The sequence below is a fragment of the Equus asinus genome, chromosome 24, assembly GCF_041296235.1.
Source record: "Equus asinus isolate D_3611 breed Donkey chromosome 24, EquAss-T2T_v2, whole genome shotgun sequence".
Classification (NCBI taxonomy): domain Eukaryota; kingdom Metazoa; phylum Chordata; class Mammalia; order Perissodactyla; family Equidae; genus Equus; species Equus asinus.
In genome coordinates, this window is record NC_091813.1 from 53,440,290 (window position 1) to 53,449,758 (window position 9,469).

General features: G+C 39.7%; 1 long non-coding RNA gene across 1 annotated transcript in view; it reads left to right on the forward strand.

Annotated features, from left to right (window-relative positions):
• Positions 1 to 8,856, forward strand: part of LOC123280415 (uncharacterized) — a 30,501-nt gene extending 21,645 nt beyond the window's left edge. Inside the window, exons 3-4 of the long non-coding RNA XR_011497773.1 lie at positions 5,784 to 5,904; positions 6,456 to 8,856. This is a non-coding gene — a long non-coding RNA (uncharacterized lncRNA). The remainder of the gene's footprint in view (positions 1 to 5,783; positions 5,905 to 6,455) is intronic.
• Positions 8,857 to 9,469: the final 613 nt, after the last annotated feature.

Here is a 9,469-nt window from a genome sequence, read left to right on the forward strand (position 1 = left end):
TTATTTCAACATGTGGTGCTAGCCACATTTTTAGTGCTCGATAGCCACATGGGGCTAGTGGTTCCCGTATTAGCCAGCATGGCTCCGGGGATGCTCGATCTTCAAGGTATTGAGTTTCTGACTGTGCAAAGCCTACTTTCTAACCCAAATCTGATGTCCATGAAGGAAAAACTGAAATATCAGTTAGGCGTTGTAAATATCTTGTTTTACCTTTGATGGATGGTTTTAGCTCTTTATTTTTATAATACTTATGATCCAGGTGGAAAGAAAGCGGTTTATCTGAATCAGACTGGTGTGGTAGAAAGCGTCCTGGGACAAATGTTCAGACAACTCTGGTTTGTGAGGGCCATTTACTAGTGACATGAACAATTCAGGCAAATCTCAGTGAGATTTAATTTCCTTATCCAAAAAATAGGAATAGTAAACTCTGTCTGCTGTAGTATCATGTGTAAGTAGGCCTATAAAAGACTTAAAAAAAAAGCCACAAAGAGCTAAGTAATACAAGGTACTTTTTTGGAGGCCAGCCTGGTGGCGTAGTGGTTAAGTTCGCATGCTCCCCTATGGCAGCCTGCAGTTCATGGGCTTAGATCTCGGGCATGGACCTACACACTGCTCATCAAGCTGTGCTGTGGTGGTGTCCCACATTCAAAGTAGAGGAGGATTGGTACAGATGTTAGCTGAACGACAATCTTCCTGAAGGAAAAAGAGGTATGTTGGCAACAGATGTCAGCTCAGGGCCAATCTTCCTCACCAAAGGAAAAAAAGGTACTTTTTGGAGGCTAAAATTGTTTGAGACAAAAAGTAATTCTTTGGGTGACCTTGACTGAGGGCTCAATGCCTTGTCCCATATAATTCTTTGGCATGAGGCTGTTTCTTGCCTCTAGTTCCTGGCTCAATTTCCCCTTTAAACTTCTGGATTAATTCCTATTCCTCTTTAAAACACTTAATTTTTTAAAAATTTGCTGTCTGATGGGCGCAGACGTTGGGCTGAATACTTTGTATACATCATCTCATTTAATCCTCCAGACAACTCTACAGGTTTTTCTTTGTTTTATGGGAGAAGATGATTTACAGAGAGATTAAGTAACTTGCCCAACATCCCACAGATAGTAAGCTGCCACTTGGTCCCCTGTGACCCTGTGTGGCATGTAGTGACTCCCCTCTCTAAGACCTGTGAGTGTAATTGCCTCTGTTTTCTTCTTGTGCCTCTCCTGTGTCCCTCTTGTGACTGTGCTTGACTGACTGTCATCTTGAACACAGAACACTGAGCCGAGCAGACTGGGCATGGCGGCATTAAACCGATGACAAACTTTTGAGGGAAATTTTGTTTTACTGCGCTTTAGGAGTTTTCCGTCTTGTAGGATACCTAGAGGAGGACAGTGGATAACCACGGATGATAAAAATCTCATAAAAATGATTGGAGATTTCTACAAGGTTAGTGAAGACAACCCTATGATGGGGAAAAAAGCAAAATACGTTGGGCATTTAAATGGAGAGGACTTTTCTAAGTTTTCCTTAGGGACTGGTAAAGTTACCTAGTCAAAGTTCAGTTTTTAGAGCTGCAGTGAAATTGGGTAGGTCCTTGAAATGTCTAGGGAAAAATAAATCTAATTTCGAAAAATAATGTGGGTGTGGATGATAGATGTGATTTAAGGTAGAATGGGGAGGAAAAGTCCAAAGCTTCATGTTCTATTTTTGTCTAAATGGTGTTTGTAAAATGAGAGAAATTAACAAATTCACAAGAATTTATTGAGTACGCACTCTTTTTAGGGCACTATTTGGTGTACAAATATGACAGAGACATCACAGCACATGCTATTTCCTTGGGGAACTAAAGCACACTACACGAAAAATCAGGTAACGAGCAACAACAGAGGTGGATGTGATTACTGGCTAACTGGCGGTCAGGCAATACTTCCTACTGTGGTCAGGATGTGGTGAGAGCACGGAGTTGGGAGTGCAATGGCCACACCTCCAGTGAGGCAGATGAGGGCCAGAGAGATGGTATAGGGTTTTGAGAGTCAACAAGGGAAAGAGAAAGTAGTTCAGATACTTAAGAAGGTATGCAGTTGACTTTTGTATGTCATGATTAGAGCATGGTAGGGAGGTGGGAAAAGAGAGAGCTGATCTGTGTGTTCACTTAAACTTTCATAACCAAGATGACTCTCAAATGCCTCCAAAATGCAGAAGAGTGAGACCAGTGTCCAGATGACAGGACTCATTTAGATGAAATGTTCATTTATCTTGGTTCAATAATTTCTGCATTAGAAAGTGTGTATTCTAGTTACGTTCAAGAGTAACCTAATTATAAGGAGGATGAAACTGAATGGCCAGGAAGAAGGTCAAGATACATCTCAGTTTTTAAAAACACGCTCTCTGTAGGGGTTGTGAAGGGACTGCAGAGGTCTTCTGGGGTCATGCTGGGGCAGCGCTAAGTCACCTGCCCTGCCAGTGTCCAAGCCCAAATGGCTCAGTGACTATACCAACTGAACTTCTGTGACCTCCACTGCCGTCCTCACCAGGCACCCCTTCAATCACTGTTTTCTGGTTTCTTCCCCATTGATATGTTAGTTTCAGTGCATATGTTTGCTACAAATTGAAGGCTCAGTAAAATATAAGAAATGATTGAGATTGCAGATTGTAGATGGGCAAACTTTATTTCACAAGCCCAAGGGGATAATTTACTTTTCATCTCCTCCCTCTCTCTCAAAATAGAGAACCTCCAACAAATGGTATATAAAGAAAAACAGAGCCAACAGACGAGGGACACTTTGCAATTTATTAACTCAAGCATGAAAGTGCAGAAAATAAGCAGGATTCAACTTACTCGCAAAAATAAGTCTGAACCTATTGCATTAAAACATGGTGTTGCACTAATCTAATGAGTTCTCAGGCAAATGAGGCATGAAACATTGCCAAAATATAAAGTCAGTAAAATATCCAAATTACTCTTTAATGCCATTATATGTTTTATCTTATTGGGAGCTGGTAAAGAATAGATTATTCCTAAATCTGCATAACTGGCAAAAGACGTGAAATTATTTTACAAGGAATTTATTATTCTGATAACTTATTTATCATGGCAGATCAAAAGCAACTGAAATTCCAACAAAAGATACACGTATACTAATTCATAAGAAAGCATTAACCAAATAGAATACATTTTTACTTTAGTCATTCGGTCCCTAGGAATTCAAGCTAACGCTGAAGGAGAAGAGACCCGATGGTGTCTAAGTAATTTTGAGGCTAGCATGAAGTAACCAAGGGCTGCAAGATAGTTTACTTTTGAGAAAAGAGAATTATTTACCAGACAGATTCAGAAGATTTATTTAGAAAAGAATCAAGAAAACGTCTTTACTCTGGAGTTTTTCCTAGTTATTCATTACATTCTGGATGTGGTTCAATACAACATTTCCTTTTGAATATAGCTGAGTGGGCTTAGTGAAAAGCTTTGGGTTATGTTTTCAGTAGTGAATAACAGAGATGATTTATTCCAGAAACCCTGATTGCATTATAGTACTGTCAAGTTATTAAAATATTGCCAAATTATGTACAGTTTAGTAAGGGATGGCAGCTCATGAATTTTTTAAATCCTTATTTATATGGTTGTTTGAATCTACTTATGTACCCTTTGTAATTATTTCTAATGATTAGTACTACTGGGTATTATGTGACAAACACTTTTCAGAGGAAAATTAATTTTTCATCCTCCTCGTCATCAAAGCAAACTTGTCATTTAAAGGCATCCGAAGTGCCTTCTAGTGGATTTAATTTTGTGTTCATTCTGCCCAGGTGTGGCAGGACTAACTTTACTATTTTTATCTCTACTAGCTGTCGTCCAGGGTGTATTGACAGTTCATTTGGTTTCGAATGGCTCTGAACGATTCTCCACACTTCGGTAGATGTGCTTATCTGTGAATGAGCAGGTTTCTTGTGCAGACGTGTTTCTTTCACCTTGTGCTGGTTTAAATGTCCTTGATGCTTTAGAATCATATGACAGTGGGAGGATGTCAGAAAAAGGAGCTGGCCCAGCAAGAAGGAGAGAATTTCTCCTTTCTCTCTGACTCTTTACTCTGACTGCATTTCTCATTCTGACAAGCACAGGAAGTTGCCCTTCGGTCGTCAGTGCACCACACAGCTGGTGGCCCAGCCAGAAACTCCATCATCATCCACGGTTCCCCCTCACCCGATCCTATACCAGTCAGTGCCACTCTCATCTTTCGTATCCAATGAGTGTTTTGTATCCAAACTGGTGTTAAGGGCAAACTGCTTTGGGGTTTGTTAAGTGTGGGAAGAATAAAACAAATCTTTCCTTGTGCAAATGAGGTTGTTTAACTGGTACACAAAATTAAGCGGATTTGTTTACTAATACTATTCTTGTGTGTTAATACGCATTGTGAATCTCCAAGAGGAAGACTTCATTTGCCAGTGTTTCCCCACCCTTGTCTCCATCCTTCTTACCAAATTTGGGACCCTCATCCTCCCTAACCTTCCTTACACGGCTTTGCACTTGCCCTCTTGTCAAATAGAATTACCTTGAACGTCCCTGAATGAGTTGTACTGTTCCCTACTTCTCTTCCAGGGGTGACGCTAACACCACTGCAACTAGTGCATTCTACCTGTCCACCTGGGCTTTAAAGGATTAGATAAAATTCCAGATAAAATTTGTAATCGATCACTCCCAGTAAGTTACAATACCATTAGCAACAAAACAAAAATGTACTTGAATACAAAAGACATTTGCCTGAAACTCTTTGAAATCTGCCTATGATTTTATGGTACTAGAACCCATTATTTAATTTGCCTTTGGGTCTCCATGACAAGAGAGTGAGCGAAATGCCCTAGAATCTTCAGTGCATTGTCTGCACTGTATGCTTCTCTTACTGGTATTTCATGCAAACCGGCAACTGCTTTGGGGTTTGTTAAGTGTGGGGAGAATAAACAAATCTTTCCCCATGCAAATAAGTTTGTTTTTTTAACTATTGTACAAAATTAAGCAGATTTATTTACTGATACTATTCTTACGTGTTAATATGCATTGTGGATCTCCAAGAGGAAGACTTCATCAGCCAGCCTTGCTGAGCTTGTGGGAGCATGCCTATCTCTTCTGAGAGCAAAGTCTGTGAAAGCCTGCTCTACCCAGTGGCCTGGGGGTAGTTTATCATTCTGTCAACGGGCACCGGAAAATTTAAGCCCCGCCCTCCTGAACTGTTGAATAACCAAATGATACATGCCAGATCAAATATCCTTGAGAGTATAATCGATACCAAATATATTACTGTACTTATCAAAGTTTCCCTGTTTTCTATTCTGCTCATATAAAGGCCTCTCCCAACTTAATGATCCCATAAATCATTAGAGAAAAGCACGCCCTGCCTGGATTATTATAATGTGGCATATTTCCCAGTATTGTGGAGAAAGGCAGAGACTGGGGGCCTTTATCACTTATGCCGTTGCCCCTTGCCTTTGCAAATGTCGTTCCCTCAACCTGTAATGTTATAATTCAGGGTTCTTGGCAGAGACTCAGTGTGAAAAAACCTGGAAAAAGAACGGGAGCGGAGTTATTGGCTCAAATAAATTGAGCAAAGCAGAGAAGAAACCAGGCCTTGAATAGAGCAAAGACTCTCCCCAGCTGCCTCTGATCTCTGCTTTTGTCTGCTTGTTGGCTGTGTTCTTTCTTCCGCAGCCCAGCTTCTTCCACGTGGCCTATAGTTTATTGTCCAACGTTTTCCTTGCTTCACCACCAGAGAGCTAAAGACTTTATTTGTTTCCTTCTAATTTAGGAAATCATGAAGAATGATGTTGACTGGCCCATCTTAAATCACTTGCCACCTGGACCAATCACTATGGCCCCCAGAGCAGAACCATTTGAGAAGACGGCAGCTCCCTGGTGGAGCATCCCATGTGAGAGTGGGGAGAAGGACCACGCTCTACAGGAGGGAGGGTGCAGCGCTCATCAGAAGCAAGGGAGGTGAACAACCCCTTGAGGAATCAATGTCTCCTTCAAATGTTCCCCCTTTTTTACTGGCCAGCTCCATCTCCTTCTCGGGTTGCACCTCAGGGGCCCTAGAAGCTTACCCCAGATTCTCCCCATTCGCAGCCCAAGCATTCTGAGAGCTTGGGAGGGTTTGGTGAGTGAAGGTGAAAGAAAGGACATAGGGAGGGCGAGCAGAGCAAACTATATTTACTTCACTTACATGCTTCAGGTCAGCCATGTTTTGGGGAGCCTTCTCTGTGGTATTGGTGTGTGCAAAACAAGAACATCTGTCCTTTAACGTTGCTGCTCGAAAGGGAATCAGTTTATCAGGGGTGAATTGTGTCTGTCTGGGATGATTTCTTAAATCTCTTCCAGCCCAGTGATTCTGGTAATTGTCCTTGTTCCTGATGTTCCAGCAATTGTGACATTCAAGCTCAGTTCTAAATTAGTCTCCTCTCTTTCTTCTCTCCCCTTCTAGAGGAATGAAGAGGAGAAGGGGGAGGAGAAATGAAGCTTCTGTGTGTTTTCTTCCATCTGAACACTGCCAATGTGTATCTCCATGTGATTTTATTGAAATTTTGAGCTTCGTGATTCTGCCACCAGTGAAACTTTGTTAGCCTTGCTTGCTGTCTGTGGGTGGACTAGGCTTGTATAATTATAACAGATTAAAAAAGGGAGTTCTGAATTTCACTTGCCAAGGTTTTGTTTGATAAATTAATACACAAATAAGACATTTTTTACATTTTACTTCTACTAATACCTATAGCAAGATGATATCAGTGAATATTTTATAAAATTTTAGAGTGTTAGAGCTATGTGGAACTTCAGAAATCCTCTGAATCTACTTTATTTTTTAAAGATGAGAAAGATGCTGAGGCTGATGACACACAAGAGTTAGTTGAAGAAGTAGGCATCTTAGCTCTGTCCAAGCCAGGGACTTTTCTAGTTTATATTGATGCTTCTTACATCTTAAATCAAGTGGGTAATTAGAAAACTTACATTTCACTACTTTATTTAGATTAATCAGAGTGGAGGAGTATAGATCAGTGGGTTCCAAACTTATGGTAGTAAATGTAGAAATAGTGTTAACAGAAGAGTTAGCCCCAGGGTTTTCTCTCTTGAAATTACTTGATTACAAACCCACTTTTAAGTCTCTTTCTCTCCTTTCCTCCCTCTCTCTTCTCTTGCTCCCACTCTTCCTGCAGCGTAAGATCATTTTAGGTGGTCAGGACGCATCTTGGTATCTGGTTGCTTGGAATTAAACATATTTCCCCAAGAAATGCATTTGTGTTTTCAAGAAGAATATTGTTTAATTTAGAAAGAATAAATAAATTCACATAGCAAGATTTGTCAATAATGGATGAAAATCACAGAAGCTTGACATGGAAACTTCTCTCATTATTCATTTCAAAGCTGTAATGGATTTTTAGAAGAACAGAGCTTATATTTGTTAGCATTTTTGTAGAAAGTTTTATAGATTGTAAAGCGCTTTCATATACATAAAATCTTATTTGATTAGAGTTGCCAGATTTGACAACAACAACAAAAAAGAACACCTACTTAGATTTGAATTCCAGATACACAACAAGTACTTTTTTAGTATGAGGGCATACCAAATATTGTATGAGACATACTTATACTAAAAATTATTTTTCATGTATCTGGAATTCAAATTTAACTGCTGTCCTGTATTTTATTTGGTAACTCTATATTTGATCCTATGAAAATTCTGTAAAGTTGGTAGGACAATGTCCCCACTATACAGAGGAGGACTTTAAATTTGAGTGGCCTCCTATGTGTCAGATTATAGGCTATTCCTGAGGATGATATGGCACATAATTCATAGACTCTGCCTTTAAGGGTACTGCAAACAAATCCTCAGGAAACAACTCATCAGTGTGATGTATGTAATAATAAGGGAAAGACTAGGGTACTATAGAGTCCTATAAAAAGGACGCCTAAGCCAATATTGGCAAATTGGAAGGTTTCCTAAGGTGATGACATCCGTGTTGAACCTTGAATGCTGAGTAAGAATTAGGTCCAGATGAGGTTAGAGAAGGAAAAAGAAAGGAGAAAAGTTATTCTGGTATTAAGGGTCTGTACATTGTTCAGTATGACTGGCTGGAGAATATATTTTCAGTTGGGGATTGGTGACAGGTGAAGCTAGAGAGCTGAGCAAGAGTCAACTCAGGAATTAACGTGTGTAATGCAATTTGTTCTTTTTCTTCAGGGCAGCAGTAACCTTGAGGGGGAAATGATCCAGTTTGAGTTTTAGCATGATCACCACTTTGCAGTTAGGAGAATGGACTGGAAGGGACAAAACTTAAGGAAAGCTATTCATTTAGTCAATGAATTTTTATTGAATGCTAACTCTGAACTAGGCATAAATTGGAAGACCTGCAGTAAGTTAGGTGAAAAATGAAGGTATTGTGAACTAAGATAATGGCCATAGTGATGGGGAGAAGTATTTTGGAGGAGATACTAAGGAGGCGAATCAACAGAAACTGATAATTAACAGGGCTTGGTGTGTGAGGGAGAAAAAGAAGTGAAGTTGCCGGAACCTGGATGGATGAGTGACATCATTGCTGATGTAGGAAACAACATCACGTGGGGGGAGAAGAATACTTTTCAGTTTTGGCTGTATCCAGGTTGATGTGCCTGTAGGGCTTCTAAGGAGAGGTATTTAAAAGGGCAGTTTATATAAACATCCAACCTAGAAGAGAGATCTGGGCTGAAGATTCTTCACAATTTATAAACCATGAACTTATTAGAGCTGCTGGTTGAAATACTAGGTGAGAATGAGACCACCCAGGGAATGTTTGGAGTCAAAAGCAGTGGTTGCCAAAAGACAAGAAATAACAAGTGTTGGTGAGGATGGAGAGAAGGGAACACTTGTGCACTGTTGGTGGGAATGTAAATTGGTGTAGCCATTATGGAAAACACTATGGAGGTTCATCAAAAAATTAAAAATATAACTACCATATGATCCAGTAATTCTATGTCTGGTTGTTTATCCAAGAAAATGAAGACACTAACTTGAAAGGATATACGGAGCCCCATGTTTATTGCAACGTTGTTTACAATAGTGAAGATATAGAAACAACCTATGTGTGCCTTGATGAAGGAATAGATAAAGAAAATGTGGCATATTTAAAAATAGTTGAGGCTGGGAAGGAGGGGCCAACATTACCTAAAGCACATGGGCATCTTTTTAAGTCTCCACGTCGAGATCAACACCATCATTTAAAATTTCCAGGGGATCCATTTTAGAGCACGAGTTTTAGCTCACTTAATCAATTCCTTGAAGGCTGTACCACTCTTAACATCTAACAGGAGTGGATGCTTTAATACTTCCCAATAAAAGTAAAATCAAGTTTGTTTAATTTTTGTTTCTCTGGTTAGTGATGAATTTGAACATCTCTTCCCACGTCAATAGACTATATTTTTTCATTTAATTGTTTTTGAAATTACTTGTATATTCCTTAACCATTT